We start from the raw sequence: 17674 nt of genomic DNA on the forward strand, positions 1-17674 counted from the left end.
TTTTGGGTAAATTACACTATTTTTCAATAGACTTTACTTTTTCTCATATTTTATTTATTATACTTTTAATTTTTTTAATTTACTTACTTAACTTTCAAAATACTCCTATTTTAGTCACTGTATATTATTTTATTATTATTATTCTATGAAGTATTTTTTAATTAAAATGTAAAATATTTTAAAATTAATAATAAAATAATAAAGGGCCGTTGTCGTCTTGCTAAATTTTCAAGAACCACGCGTATTTGGGACTCATCGTTAATCTCGTTTTTGCTTAATTTCTAACATTGCAGATTTCTTCCTCGTTGAACCAGAAATGAGGTTTAACATTTGTTTTTTAGTTTTGAGCGTCCTTTTAACACATTGATTACTATTTCGTTAATTTTATTTTTATTAACGTTGATATGATTTATTTCTTTTAAATTGAATTGAGAATTATAGTTAATAATCAACAAACAGTTATTAAACGATGTTAAAGTTTTTTTGTCTCTATTGGAAAGTAGAAGACATGTGTATAGAGATTTTTATTATTTGTGTTATAGATAGAATCATGATGGTTATTTATACATTCAATTTGTTTTAAAAAAAATTCATATATTTTATAAATATATTTTACCACCGAGATCAATTGATTCGTGCGAATTTAAATAAGATATAAATATAAAAACATTCATTTTTAAAAAAAAATCATATATTTTAACATTGCCTAAGATTTGGTCGAGTTGTGCTAGTCAAACTATGCATACAACCATTCAAGTGGTAAAACAACGAGACAAGAACAAAACTACAAAAGCCCAATTGAACATTAACAGACCCAAAAATGGCATAACTTTTGAGACCAGAGAAGCGGTCCCATGAGAACTCAGAGACTGAAAACTTCAACTACTTCAGATCACTGAAAATCCCAGTGTTTTTGAAGGGTTTTGAGTTCTCAAATCTTTCATTTTCATCCTCCTCTTCCTCGTTATGATCCTTTAAGAAAACTCAAATCAAACCAAATCCGGAATTTTCAGCAAATCAACAATGGCGACCGTGGCGAACATGCCCGTATCAGATCTGTTAAAGTCCTTCAAACTCAAAACGAAGCAGCAAGAACTCTTGATCCGTGTCTCCATCCTCTGTCTCGTCTACATCTTGGCCTTCATTACCCGTCTTTTCTCCGTCCTTCGTTATGAATCCATGATCCATGAATTCGATCCGTACTTCAATTATCGTACCACTCTTTACCTTACCCAAAATGGGTTTTACGATTTCTGGAACTGGTTCGACTACGAAAGCTGGTACCCTTTAGGCCGAATCGTCGGCGGCACCCTTTACCCCGGTCTCATGGTGACCGCCGCTCTCATTTATCGCATCCTCCATTTCCTTCGTTTCGCCGTCCATATCCGCGAGGTCTGCGTTTTAACAGCCCCCTTCTTCGCTTCGAATACGACCCTCGTCGCTTATTTCTTCGGGAAAGAAATCTGGGATACCGGCGCCGGGCTTGTCGCTGCCATTCTAATTGGCATTTGTCCTGGTTACATATCGAGGTCCGTCGCTGGTTCTTATGATAATGAAGGGGTCGCCATTTTCGCTTTGCTTTTCACGTTTTACTTATTCGTGAAGGCGGTCAATACGGGATCATTGGCTTGGAGTTTGGCTTCGGCGTTTGGTTATTTTTACATGGTTTCAGCTTGGGGAGGATATGTTTTTATTATTAACTTGATTCCACTATATGTGCTGGTGCTTTTGATTACTGGGAGGTATTCAATGAGATTATATGTTGCATATAATTGTATGTATGTTTTGGGAATGTTGCTTGCAATGCAGATTCGGTTTGTCGGGTTTCAACATGTGCAATCTGGTGAACATATGGCTGCCATGGGCGTCTTCTTCTTGATGCAGGTTTTGCATGTTATTTCAAGCTGTTCTGTTTTCAGTTATAATGAATTTTTGGTAATATTGTAGTAGTTGAAGCATTGGTGCTTGAAAAATGGGGTATATTTGTTCTTACCCCATGAAAACGTAACTAAAACTCGATCAAAGCATGAAACTGATACATTAATTATCAAATACAATTATGACCCAGTAACATATATGAACATGATAAGGATATACAAATAGCCTAGTCTAAGCAAAAGCATAAACCGAAGAGAATTTCTTTTGCGATGTGTGGTTTGGCCTAATATAGTGGGAATAGTGTTTCTAATAATAAAAAATTGAAAGTAACATAAAAAAGAAACTTTGTTTTCGATGGTAACTGTTTTTGAGTGGGATAATTCTGCTTTGTGTTCCTACTAGTTATTCGAAGGTCACTGCAAGTAAAAAAATATATTGCATATGATGAAATGGAATCTATTCGCTGAGATTATTTGTCTGAGCTTTGAGCTGGTAATGAAAGTTGCATTATTCATATTTGGACAACTTGTGCAGGTTTTCTACTTTTTAGATTGGGTGAAGCACATGCTAAGTGACACAAAATTGTTTCAAGCTTTTTTGAGGATCACTGTGACTTGTGCAGTCGCTGTGGGCACTATTGCTTTGGGATTAGGCATGTTATCTGGTTATATTTCACCTTGGACGGGAAGGTTTTACTCTTTGCTGGATCCAACTTATGCGAAGGATCACATCCCCATTATTGCATCTGTCTCCGAGCATCAGCCTACGGCATGGTCATCTTTCATGTTTGATTACCATATCCTGCTTTTTCTTTTCCCATCTGGTCTTTATTTCTGCTTCAAGCGGTTGTCAGATGCCACTATATTTATCGTCATGTATGGTCTGACAAGCATGTATTTTGCCGGTGTTATGGTTCGGTTGATACTTGTTGCTACACCTGCTGTTTGCCTTATTAGTGCTATTGCTGTTTCCGCCACTGTGAAGAATTTGACTGTGCTGTTGAGGTCGAAGAATAAGGGTGTCCTAACCGGTTCCACTAAGGGAAGTAGCAGCTCAAAGGCCTCTTCTAAGGTAACATCTCCCTGCTGTTCCTGTTCTATCTCACACATGTAGATTTGCTTCAGTTTTACTTTCCATATAATTCCTCACTTAGTTGTTTGGTATCAATTTCCTTGCTTTTCTCTAACTTGTCAATTTCTTAAAGTACTTGTGTCTGGCACCCACACGTGAGTCTTAATAATGCAGGCCTGCTATTCTTTCAGCTTCGAGCTGATGGTATTGAACTAATAATACTTGTGGTCCTTTGCTAAAGGATTTGTATTGGTGGTGCTTTTTCTTGCTAAAGGAGCTAATGCTTGTTTCAAAGTTTTATTTGGTGTTATGGTTAATACTCTGTGTTTACTAGAAGGAATTGTAATGCATTGATGATAGCAACTTATCATTCTAGAGGTATTGAAGAAACTCCTAAATCGTGTGAGCTAGGAATAGACATTGCCAATATTTCAATATTTTTTGTTTCTAGCCATAATATCAGATTCTTTTTGGTTTGTTTGGGGATAAACCCAAGAAATAATGTATCTTCAATATTTTCCAAGCAGGCTGTACTTGATCAATCTCAGCCTTTCCAGAAAAATGGGGCAATTGCACTGCTCTTTGGTGCCTTTTACTTGCTCAGTAAGTATGCTACCCACTGTACATGGGTCACATCAGAAGCATACTCATCTCCTTCAATTGTGCTGGCTGCGAGAGGTGCCCACGGGAATAGAGTTATTTTTGATGATTATCGTGAAGCATACTTTTGGCTTCGGCAAAATACTCCTGCAGATGCTAAGGTGATGTCTTGGTGGGATTATGGGTATCAAATCACTGCCATGGGAAACAGAACTGTTATTGTTGACAACAACACTTGGAATAATACACATATCGCCACGGTTGGGCGTGCAATGTCATCTTACGAAGACGAGGCAATTGAGATAATGAGATCCCTTGACGTGGATTATGTATTAGTTGTCTTTGGTGGTGTTACAGGTTATTCTTCAGATGACATTAACAAGTAAGACCCAAAATTCTCTTATTTTTTCCAGTATTTTTGTCCGTATGCTGTCACTTATGCAGTGTGAAAGGTGCCTTGAGTGGTTACAGCTCTTCATTCTTTTCTTCATATCATGGAAAGTCATTTTATTCATACTTGGGTAGTTGGATTGGTAGGCTTAGTGTGAATAAATGATTAATTCTCATCTGTACTCTCAAAGCATGATGATTAACGTTGGGTCATTCTGTATATGCATGGTATGCAAAACATAAAAATTGGATTGAAAATCTAGCCCAATTATTTAATTGTTGCTGTTTGTTCTTGAAATTATAAAAAATGATGCATTTCTGGACTTTGATCGGTGAATGTATTTAATCATTATTTGCAAGTCGCCACCGTATGTCATACTTTTACATGTAACCCAAGCCCTTCCTCCCCAGCAAGTGACTTTGCCGCATGGAAGTCTTTGCCATGCTGTCATCATAATCTTTTGTTTCGGGTTTCCAAGTTCTTCTTTTCTTCTGTCCTGATTTGTGAAGTTTAATTATCATATTCTAATTATCCATTATTGACAAATAGATTTTTGTGGATGGTGAGAATCGGAGGTGGAGTATTCCCTGTAATTAAGGAACCCGATTACCTCGTTAACGGTGAATACCGTGTTGATAAAGGCGCTGCTCCTAAAATGTTGAATTGCCTCATGTAAGTTTTCAAAGTTATTATTTCTCTCATTCAGTATATAGTATATATTATATAATATTTCTTTGGTTCTCTGATGATATTGAACTTTGAACATCCTTTGATCTTATTTGTCTCTATGGTCAGGTACAAGCTATGTTACTATCGGTTTGGAGAGATGTTAACGGAATATGGCAAACCTCCTGGGTAAGTAATATCATTTTCAACTTATCTGTGGTGAATGTGTCGACATCTATATCCATATGTATATCTGTATATAACGTTAAAAGAATCGGACCAGAGGTTGACTTGTCGGTTTTGGTGTATATATAAATATATTACTCGTTTAAACCCAGATTTGATGCTAAATAAATATTAAACATAGTTGATAATTAGAAATAAAGGGCTTTTGGATTCTGTTCCTGTATATCTCTGTCTGAATGAGAAAGTTGTATAATATTATAGCTATAGTGCTAAATCTTTATGTTGTAATAATGCAGCTATGATCGTGCACGAGGCGTTGAAATCGGGAATAAAGACATCAAACTGGATCACTTGGAGGAGGCGTTTACGACATCGAACTGGATAGTTCGTATATATAAGTTAAACCACCGAACAATAGGTGGTAAATACCGATCCCTCTGCTTCGATCTCTTGGCAGATCTAGGAACAAGGGCCACGCTAGTCTCCTGTGGTGGTCGAGCCTTGATATTGTAGGTTTAGTTTTAGCAAAACAAATTTTTTTCTAATTGAGACTGAGTTGTTGACATTATTCAAGGCTACCGGGTTCTTGGGAACCTGTGTTTTCCTTCAGTTTTTGCAGATTTATATAGTACAAAGTTAACCTTTTTTTTTCTAAATAAAATGGGTAAAATATCATATCAGTGATCCTCTACAAGGATTACACGTAGCAAGCATGGCTCTTTATACTAGAAGCATTTTCAAAGGACCCTTCCTTGACTTGCCTCTACACATTGTCAATTTGGTAACCCAAATCAAGGCTTTTGTTCGTGTGACAACACTCAAAACAAAATGCACACTTATAACCACCAACAAAATAATGTCTTCGATCTCATTCCGAAGCATATTAACAAATAATAAAACAAAACAAAACAGAGTACATTCAACAACAAAACTACAAGGCCATCAGTTATATATTTCTATTCGTTTATCAGGCCAAATTCTAGACTTTATCAAATTACAAAATAGCCTCATAAAACTCGATTAATTTCGCAATACATACTAAAAAATACATTATATATTAAACAAAATCAACTTCACATGGATCGGTCGGTGTCGGAACAACTTTCAGTTGTCTAGTCACTCCCTCCATGGCCAAAACCTTTAGAGCTTCAATTGGCTTTTCAAGCCCCAGCTCCGCTACTGAGTTGTACGGTCATTTTTATGTTCATAGCTGCCAACTCAGCTGCCAGATATCTAAAAACATAAGACATTGCAACAGACTCCATCCCTTTGCTTGTCTGGCAACCATGACACATAACCTTTTTCGGAGCCCTGGCCGGAGGCAACCCACCGATCTCTCTAACAACCCGCTTCTGTGGCTGGAGAATTGCAGTTGTAACAACCCGGAAATTTGAAAATAATATTTAATTGAAATTTGAGTTTTTAATTGTGAAAATTGATAAATTTTGGGGACTAAATTGAATTTAAAACTTGTAGCTTGTTTTAGAGTTAAAGAAAATTCAGGGATCAAACCCTAAATTTACCCAAGAAAAATTGGTGAGGTTTAGTATTGCTCCTAAATTTCCTTCCCGCAAAGTCAACTTTCGACAACGATCCTGACGCAGTCCGAATTTCGATCGTCGTTTTGAAACCACCATCGTGTTCGTTATCGAGTCAGGAACAATTCTCTTAAATTAATTGAGGTGAAACGCTGTCAAACGCCGTGAATTTCAAGTTAAAGCCTCGACGTTTTTTTAGCACAACCGCCTAGAAAATCCTAAATTCTTCGTCGATCGTTGCTCCGTTTTCGACACCTCCCGTACCATCGTGTTCCTTGTGCCGTTCGGAGTCCACCGGTGTCCTCATTTTCTCCGACGGCGGCGGCGCGTGTGGAGGTGAAGCGGTCAAAGTTTTCGATTTGTTGAAATCGAGCTCTCCGCCGTTCAAAAAATTGAACCGAGCTTTGTAAGTATCTCGAAATCGCTCAAAATAATTTTAGGAATTTTTCCGTGAATTTTACGCTGTCAGAAACGATCCCACGCGCCATCACAGCGCTTGGGGAAGCTCAAAATGACCGGTTTGACCTAACCCGTTGACCGTTGACAAGATGATATTTTAGTAATTATTTGGGAAATGGTGCTATTCTGGTAATTATTTTGAAAAGATTGCTATTTTTGTATTTTTTTTAAAAAAAGTGACAATTTAGTAAAATTTAAAAAAAGAGTGATATTTTAGTAATTATTTTGAAAATGATGTTATTTTGGTAATTAATTTCAAAATGGTGCTATTAATGTTAAAAAGATGTTAATTTCTTAAGATGGATGACCACCTTTGACCATAACTTTGACCGGCCATTAAACGGTCGCTAATCTTTTTCGAGAATACCTAACCTGACATTTTTCGACGTTCCGAATTTGTTTTTTTGGTCCGTTTTACTAAACTCGAACCCAAAAGCCTTCAAATCGTCAGTCAACCCCGTTGACTTTAATTTTGACAAAGAATTCAAATTTTCGGAAAGTCATATTTTATGTGTTTCGACGTCCTGAATCTGATTCCGAAGTTCGTTTTGCCAAATTCTGACCCGAAATCTCCTAATCGAGCATGTGAACCCTTAAAAGGCTTAGTATTTTAGTATTTTGATTATTTATTTGAGATTTGGTTAATGAATTGATTCAGTAAAATATTTTATGAAGGTACTGGTGTTTCACCTGAGCGAGGATCTCTTAGGTCTGGAATTGTCCGTTCGTCAGATCAGCCCGAATCGCGTACTACAAGAATTACCCGTAGGTTTCCGTATATTATTTAAATAAAGATTAAGATTATTTATATTAGGATTCCAATATGAATTTTTTCAATTCGTAGGATCTAGCGCTGCAGTAGAGCGTGATCGACAGACCCATTAGTAGGCTTCCCTATCTGATTTCTCAAACTGTTACAGGTGTGTTTCTTGACAGTGTTATCAGACAGTTTTAAACTATATATATGAACTGGTTTATATTATGAGAATATAATATATTTTATGAGGAAATATCCGGTATTTTGAATAAGGTTTAATTAATGTCTGATTTACCGTATAATTTTTATATGGTTTATAGTTATAGTATTTTTGTACATGATTTCTAAATATGGAACATTTCCATATTTAATGGATTAATTACCGTTTTTACTCCAATGCATACATATTTTTTTTTGTCATTGGGGGTACAATTGAAGGAAGTATTACCAGGTCCCTTTGCTGTGTGCGAAGGTAAGCCTTACAGTTTCTCATGTCCCTTTGTTGTGTGCAAAGGTAAGCCTTACAGTTTACCAGGTCCCTTTGCTGTGTGCAATGGTAAGCCTTACAGTTCCCCAAGTCCCTTTGCTGTGTGCAAGGATAAACCTTACAGTTTTCCTGGGCTCCTCTGCTTTGTGTACAGGTTAAGCCTTACTGGTGTATAGGTGGTGTACGGTTCAGGTGAACCTACACATTTTGGTGATTGGATGGGGGTAGTGTGCATATTATTAAAATATATTTGATAATTTATTTTATCTTATCTGAATTATTTTGTTATGTATATATTATACACTGTAAGGGGCACATTGAGCTTTTTAGCTCCTTTTATAGTTTTTACCTTTTTCAGATAACAACAGACCGTAAGCTAGTAGATTTGTCATCAGGGGAAATCAACTACTTATTTTGTACGAACGTATATCTCTATATGTTTTTCAGTTGTGTTTGGTGACATGTATTACTCTATCGTTTTAGATATATTTGTATTATCGATATTTTGTTTAATATTACCTGTAATGTTTTATAAGTGGTTACAAAAAACTCTGAATAGGACATGTGACCACTTAAGTTTGAATCTAACTTACAGACCGGGTCTAGGGATTACAGCAGTGGTAAGGATGCTCCCACACAGAGAACAGACATCACCAATGTGATAATCAGAACATGTCTGGAGCCTATCATGTAATAAATATGCAGCCCCATGAGAAAGCATAGAGTCTCTTTCCATCTCTCCGAAACGTATTCCTCCTCCACGCTTTCTTCCTTTAATCGGCTGTCTAGTAATCTGATCAACTTGTCCGGTGGCTCGAACCTGCATACAACACAATGAGTACAAAGGGAAATAACCAGACTCCGGGAACAATTATGAGAAGACGAAATGAAACAATTAATTGGGGATATATCAATATAGATAAGCAAATTCAACACAATTAACGGCAAGCACCATGTTGATTTTGACAATAGCATGAAGGTGACTTTATAGAGGAGAAAATGAACAACAAGACTAGACAAATGAGTTATTTAAATTAAAGAATTAAAAGAGAAAGAACTCAAGGTTCATTGGCAGGCTGTAGAATAATTTAAAATAAAAAATAAAATATTTATAACCTGATACTTGTCGGAAACCATGTGTCTAAGACGCTGATAATAAACGGGGCCAATAAATATCTCACATGTTAGTTCTGTTCCGTAAACACCACTGTATAACACCTCAACTCCATGATAATAAACCCACGAGCTCTTAGCATGGAACCAAGTTCATCAACAAGAGACACAGACTCCTCTGTCTCTCCATCAGCTCCCTTGACTGAATCAGAAAATGGTGTAGCATCCACAAATTTCCCGTGTAATCTTCCTCCCTGTGATACGAAATATATTTAAACACACGGCAACAATATTGATCTTGATTTTGGACTATTGAGCTTCTCAAAACACTTGCAGAATATTTTAAAGCAAGAACTATAAAACTAATTGAAGTTTGAACCTTGAACAACATGTTTTCCATACTGCATTTTAAGGTTCCACAGGAAATTACGCATTAATCAATTTTTTGGATGTTTATCAATATTTACTTCTTATCAAGTTTCAATGCCACAAGCATGCATAAATAAAGGTGCATTTCCTTTGATCAACTATTAGAACTTGTAACCTTAGCAGCAACAGATTCCATAAGCATTGCAACTGTCATTCTTGATGGAAAAGCATGAGGATTGATTATAAGATCAGGGCGCATTCCTGTAACTCCAGAGAACGGCATGCCAATATCTGGCCACAACTGAGAGCAAACACCTTTCTGCCCATGTCTTCTACTAAATTTATCACCAATGACAGGGTTTCTTGGATGTCGAAAACGAATATTAACCTGCTCAAAACAGATGAGTTTAAAGAAAGTAAATATCAGCCAAGAGCACAAATAGAAGTATTGGAAGTAATGACAGCTTCTTGTACAACACAAAAAAATAGTATAGTGTAGGCACTATTGTTAATGAACTCTCAACTTTCGATAATTATTTCCCAGAAAATGTAACTGATCTCTTGTCATATTACACAAGATAACATAATAGCTACGCCAGTTTTAGCATGAAGAGACACAAAAGTTGAATAACAATTGTAGCATCCTAACTAGAAATAACAATAGGAAGTTCTTTAATACACTCCATTCAATATATGTAGGAAGTCTAACCCCGTATTATTTCACCAATTAATTTTGAAATGATAACCTTATTATTTCTTAGATTACTAAAGTTATGCTCATTTTTTTAAAATTTAATTTAGTTAAGATTGGCCAGACATGACCTAGGCTTTTCTCGGATGATGAATGACTATGAAAGATGCTGTGTTGCTTACCTTCTGAAGATTATTCTTATTTTTCGCATCAACCGAGACATAGTCGACAATAGCTGTTTCTGAACCCTTACGGCTGTAGGTTCTCTTTGCATTTGTCACCTGATTAATGGTACTACAGTATGGTTCATTTCCATGTATCACCTGAAAATTGCCACCAGTGAGTTGGACAATAAAACAATAACATTATCGGAGAGTTTGAGCTTAGCTCATTTTCTTAATTGGATAATGACAGGAATAAATTACAATAAAAAGTTCTAAACCTGACCAATATATGGAAGCCCATCCGAATCAACAAAAGAAGATATTGCTTTATCTGAATGTTCTCTTTTAAAAATTCTTTGTCCTCGATCCGACTTGCTCTTACCATCACACAAGTCAATAGTCTCCGTCTGCCAAAATGATTAACACTTGGGTAAGAAATAATAAAAGCAACATATCAAAGAAAATCACGTGTGAGCATTATTAGCATGAAAGAATACGAGAAAATGAGAGATAAACAAGAAAGAAAGAAATTCTAAAAACAAGGGATCTTGTTCTTTTAACATTTAAATTCGGAAAATCCCAGGACGTGGGAAGCTGTGTACAACACAAACAGTTTTGACGTCACATAATTTCACAACTTAATTCTTATTCAAAGATAAAATAATCAAACACTGTTAACCTTGACTGGCAATAAGGAACAAACTAATCAGTCTCCTACAAATTTGATTCTATAAATTGGGCAAACCTGGTATATTTGTCCATGACACATCCCACGTTCCACAGATGACTTGTTTAAAATCATGGCATCCTCCATGTCGTATCTACACAATACGTGCAAGTTAAATTCAGGGTCTTTAACAAGATAATGTTACTTCAGAAACTTAACCAAAATGCATACCCTGTATAAGCAAGCACTGCTACTATTGCATTAGTTCCCGAAGGATAATTATCCAGGCAGTATTTTGTATATGTTTTTGTGCGCACGATTGGAGTTTGAGGAGTCTGAAAACAACCCAGAAAAATAGTTAAGGAAAGCAATAAAAAGGTGACAGACACCATTACCATGATATAGTGGGCAGGGCTCCAAGGCCCTAGTAATTTAAGACAGAATGTTAAAATAATTGTCTTCCACAAACAATGAAAGGGTTGTAATTAAACTGGCCATATTTTAAGTGCCTTTGAAAAATGACTCCAAAAAAAATATTTCTTGGTTGTAAAAAACCATGGCCCTTGTAGATCAAATTATTTTGAAGGACTTCTCTATGTTCACTTTGAAGAAACACAAATGACTAGAGTTTAGCTGCACAAATAGGACATTAAAATTAATGTATGTAAAAAATCAACATTGAGAAATTAAATACTATTTTTTTGTTTTTGAAAATGAAGTACTAAACTTTTACTATAAAAACTGTTAACTATACAGTAAATTAAATACTAGATATATATTAAAGTAATTGATTTCTCTTAAATATTATACATCAGTAAAAGTTATAAAGGAAAATGATAATTAAAATCGAAAGGATATAAGGTTAAAATAATTATTTAAAAAAATCCTTAAATAAGAAAGATTGAATGCATTAGGTAGCTTTTAGCAAGTCTGGAAGAATATTTGGTAATGACAAGAATATTAGCAAAACTCAAACAAACCACTCTCTAAAACCGATCAACTAATATGTAAGAGTGACAACTTCCAAATGGTGCAACAAAAAATCTGCTTCCCCCACTACTGCACAAAAGGGACATCTTTCAGAATATATGTCATAATTAAAAAATTATTTCATCAAAGAGTAGTGAATTCATTAGTATATTACAAATCCGTACTGGCCAAATTCATGGTCAAACGCCAGTGCACTGCACATAATTATATCTCAGCCCAACACACATAATTCCTAAAACCATAATCTTTTCCTAATTAAATCCAAAGCATCTCACATGTGAAAATTACCGTAACATGAACTATGTCAATTACTCTCATGAACAGGAACAACTCCACATATAAACACATAACAGAAAGTAAAAAAAAAAGTCAAAGCATCAAAGGAAAATTCTCAAGGAAAAAAACTACAAGGAACAAAGAATGAAAGTGGATGGACCTGGAGATGATACAGCTTTTGATCTGCACGTGAATGAAGTGCTTGTAAAGAAAAAGCCATTGTTTGTTTTGCCATCTACAAAACCAATTATAATGGAGAGTAAAATATTGAACATATAAGCGTAAAATACAATGTCATTTTATGAACATAGTAAAAAACCTGGCACTGGTACATGTTACGTGGACTTTGATTATGGTCTGACCAAGGTGTAAGATTAGCAACCACACTAAGCATTGCAGTTGGCAAAATTTCTTCATGAGTTGCAGGAAAAGTAGTACTTCTTCCCCCATCCCTACCATCTGGACATTTTATTTCCATGAAAACCTACAAAACAGAATAATTAACTCATGTCTGCTAAATTAGAATTTATAAATGGTCCACGTGATAAAGTCTGAAATTTTAACATATAAATGGTAAAGATCTAAAAGCCAGAAGAGAGCTGTATTCACCTGTTCAAATGGCCCAATAAGTTCAATATCCTTCTCATCCGTAGAAGGGATAGAAATATTTCTGACTGGCCGAATAAATCTAGATGGAGAAGCGAACAGGTACAGACCAGGATACGTCCCACCCAAGCTCAAAGGAACATATCCCACTTCCAAGTCATCCGGAATCTGAAATAACTATATATATTTTAAAATTAATTTTATAAAAAAAAAGGAATTATGCAATGAACTAAAACACACCACAGAAGCATCCGACACTTTTAAACTCCGCAAATGAGCAACAACTTTGTCAGCTTCACCGGATGATAAAGAGCCAATAACACAACCATCTAAAAGAACCGGAAGAGCTTGAGGAGGCCCGGCATGATCAACTTTGGGCCATGAAGTTGTCATTCCAACCCCAACTAGAACATTAAGAATAGACATTCTTATTTTTAAAAAATCTCTAATAATTCCCTGCGAGTTGTAGTATGATGTAATTCGTGGCATAAAAATTAATTGAAGAAACTGCATGTCAAATACAAAAGAATAACATTTATAGAATTTAGCAATTTGTTGAAAAGAAATAAAAAGCATGAGCATGTTAAACAGCACTTCAATTACATGTTTTAAACGGAAGCTAGATTTTATTCAACATAATAGAAATTTCCACCCCATGTTTTACTTGCCTTTACTCACATATCTTAATGATAATTTAAAGGTCAAATCCTTTCTAATTTTATTTAAGTTCTTCTTTTGAAAGAGAGAATCAGCAGGTTATGAATTTGGATACAATCTGAATGGACCATTGAACAAATATGTAATCATGAACCCAACATTTAAAAAAAAGCCTGCTTGGAAACCAGTAAAGTTCAATGCAAAAACATGTTAATAGCAGTTTCCAACAGTTACAATAATTAATACACCTTTACCATAAGCAATGATAATGCTGACAGTAGAAGCAAAAAAGAACAATCACAAAATGGGGCTAATAATGTCAAGAATAAGCTAAAACATAAAGTGACATCCCTTCAAACTTGATGCTCCAAAAGGCCATTTCAAGAAAAATAAAATTACTTCAAATTTAGATGCAAAAAAAGATCCATTGGGCCGAAATGAAAAGAAGATAAAGGTTAACCTACGGCAAGTACATGTCATGTGGTTCAGCAGCCCACAAGGCTCTCCATCAGGAGTGTGTACCGGGCAAAGAAATCCCCAAGATCTATTAAACAAAAGAGTGGGGTGTTTAGAAAAATATAAGAAAAGCCCCATGAATACAATAGTTTAAAGAAAACAAAAACAAATAGCTGACAATGTAGGGAAGCAGATACATACTCAGGTAGCAACTTCCGAACGCTGGTTGTACGGAGTCCAGCAAATGAAGCACCACGATGAACAGACCGAAAAAATGAAATGAATCGTAGGTAGCTAAGCCTCTCTGCCTGAACCGTGAAACCTGCCCTCTAGTGGAACAAAAGAAAGCTCATTATTGATTGTCCAACCTTTACAGGTGCACTCTACAAAGCTTTCAACATAAGATACATAGAAGGTATGGATAATAATCAAAATTCTCACAAATGTAAAGCACCTGTACAGTAACTCACCTCAAAAAGGAAGTTACTTCACTTATTAGTTACAGACATAGATGACCAAAAATCTGCACGAACACACTCAAAACATGCTTTATGTGAATTATGCATGAATTATGTGTTTGAATCTCATAAGAAATTATATCATTTCTATGAGATTCGTAACGATTCACACCATTTAAACAATTAATCGTATACTTGAATTATAGGATGCCGCGCTCCTAAATACAGGAAACATAGGCTAGCACCGGCATTATAATACAAAATATGTAGAGCACTAGTGGAACTACTAACTGCCAAAAGTAAGCAAAAGGGAAAGCAATCTGAAATATATCATGTACAATTCCAAACAGACAAAATAAGCACATACCAATAGTGTTAAGCTTCTAGGGATGTCAAACCTAAAAGGGTGAACAATCAATCAAAATACTCTCCCACCCATTTCTGCTGATTCTTCTTTGCAAGCCCATTTTCGAAGGATCAGCATCTCGCAAGTAACAACGTTTCGACTGCATAAAATAAAATACAATTAGCCGTATACACTCAGCACATTTCAACTGCATCTATTAAATAGAATATATTCATGACCAGAGAGTAGGTATGTCTTGCAACGCAAGCAAAGCAAGACATAATTGCAACATAATGTCGATACATGTATATTGAAAATATTTGGTTTTGAAAAAAATTCTGAAAAGAATTTATAAGATAAACTATTCCCATAATCTAAAATAAACAAGCCCCATAACTAGCAAACATGCTATGAAATTCACTTAAATGAAAGAATCAATCAATCTTTCTACAACATAAATTCAAATTTTTTTTTGTGTGGGACACCAACTAGACCTGGTAGAGAACATTATATTTTGTGATATTAATATAATAATATAAATGATTTATGAATATTTGATTTCAGGTTAAGGTTTGATAACATCTCTGATCTGGTTTCCATCTAGACCTGGTAGAGAACATTATATTTTTCATATTAGTAAAAAATCCCTCTTTTTGTCCATGATTTTTCTTAAAAGGGTTTTCCAATAAATCTTGTTGTTCTTTATGTTTTTGTTTCGTTTGTGATCATTTCTTCTTATTATGTCATTATCATCGTTTTATTATAATCAACAAGTATTAGAGTTTTTTTTTATTTAGATCCAATCACGATAAATGGTGTCAATGAAATATGAAGTTTTGTTGTTGGATCACATCACCGTGTTCTCATTGTGATAGGTCAAGATTCAAGATGTTTTTGCACAACTAGACGTGGATGATGTGTTGGACAGGTTTAATAAGACGACAATGTCAGATTGGACAAACAAAAAATGCAAGGAACAAAATGCCATATCTCATATTTGTTTGCACTTATCAAACTAAAATTTACATGATGTTTTAAAAAATATGGTTGTTTTTTTGGGTGAAATTAGAGTAATTATGTATGAAGAAAACGTTGTCCAACAAGTTGCACCTAAAGCGTTGACTCTACTCAAACAAGTTGGCAGAAGGTTCATCACTTGAAGACCACTTGATTGCATTCAAAGAGATCATCTCTGACTTGAGAACCATGAATGTGAAGTTCGGCCATGAAGACAAGATTGTTTCTCCTATGTTCATTGTGTCATTCTTACTCGTCTTTCAGGGACACCAACAATCGTGACAAGATGAAACATATTGTAGTTGGATCGAAATCCCACACAGAGAATCTCATATTACATGGATCAACTAGTAATAACCACGAAAGAAAATAGAACACAATTCCATAGTTAAAAATAAGGCCAAGTCAAAATCCTTAAATCGAGGTAAAACTTGTAGTTTTTGTATGAAAAATTGTCACATTAAATCGGAGTGTTAAAAGTTACAAAATAAAATTAAAAGAGAAATTATAGAGCATAACTCCAAAAAATATAATGAGACTGACATAACAAAATAATGTAATATCGAATAACTTCTGATTACCGTTGACGATAATTCTAAAGCAAGAGATGAATATATCTACTCTAGATGTACCTATCATATATATCCCTATCTAGATTGATTTGCATCCTACGAAACTGTTTTAAATGTTTTTTTATCTTCTTTCTATATTCTTATTTATGCATATTTTTGTTAACTTGTCAAAAAGCTTATGATAGCTTAATTAGATATAAAAAATACAACCAAATTGGTTTATTTTTAAAATTTGTATGATCATTGAATCAAATTTAAACAAATGTCGTCATATTAACGTATAGATTAAAATTCTAATCTAAATTCAAGTCGAGTCCAACTAATCTTATGAGATAGACTGAGCCATCCAACTCAAGGACAAAAATGGCAAAGTATGTGGATGGTGTCTAGACAATTGTTAGAAACAAAACTAAAATATCTAAAATAACCCCTTTGTGTCCACACTGTCCACTACACCACTGTCCCCACCAGTCAACCAAAGTTCACCACGTGTACTTTTCAAACCCTAAACCACATGTGAATGCCCTTCTAGTAAAAAAAAAAGGCAGTAGTAGTAGGCAGAAACGTTAACAAAAATCTCGTTTTGTTAACTACGTTTGCGTGGGGCCCAGGTTACCTCGTTCCTTCTTCCCTTTTGAGTGAATCACAGGGACGCAAAGATTTTCTATTTTATAATTTTGGTCCCTCAAAAATAAATAAATTATAGTTACATCCTTAACGTCTAGTTTCTTTTTCTTCCATCCAAATAACACCTTGGGAAAGTGTGCACGTTTGAGCGAGTCAAATAAAATTTGTTTTGAGTTATTGGAGCTGATGAGTCCTATTTTATAACTCAAATTTGATTTGAAATTTTTTCGAGTCGAGTTTTCAATTTTCTATTGATGAAATCTTTTGTGATCTTATCTATCACAATAATTTTATTGAAGTTTATCAGTATACTGTAATTTTATTTATTTTCTAACATCAAAGTAGTATAAATCGTTATTCATGAAATTATATGATTATTTAAATTATTTTTCAGTAAAAATAAAAATGATATGGATAATTAAAATTTTGAAAATTGTCCATTATAGGTGTTGTAGAAGAAAAATAGGTTGATCCCATATCAATGACTTGTCATTTTTTTTAAATTTTCTCAATCAAAATTTACACATTAATTATAAGAATAAAGAATAACTATCTATTTTTAATGAAATAATGTACAATAAATAAGATAATTTTAGAGATTAAGTAGTACTTTTTGGGAAAAATAAATGAAA

General features: G+C 34.6%; 2 pseudogenes; one reads left to right on the top strand and one right to left on the bottom strand.

The window, feature by feature from the left end:
• The first annotated feature begins 904 nt into the window (after window positions 1-904).
• On the top strand, window positions 905-5358 carry LOC120174537 (annotated as a pseudogene).
• A 550-nt stretch (window positions 5359-5908) lies between these two features.
• Window positions 5909-16082, bottom strand: LOC120174638 (annotated as a pseudogene).
• Between the last annotated feature and the right edge of the window lie 1592 nt (window positions 16083-17674).

The sequence above is a fragment of the Hibiscus syriacus genome, unplaced genomic scaffold (assembly GCF_006381635.1).
Source record: "Hibiscus syriacus cultivar Baekdansim isolate YM2019G1 unplaced genomic scaffold, ASM638163v2 tig00112114_pilon, whole genome shotgun sequence".
Lineage (NCBI taxonomy): Eukaryota > Viridiplantae > Streptophyta > Magnoliopsida > Malvales > Malvaceae > Hibiscus > Hibiscus syriacus.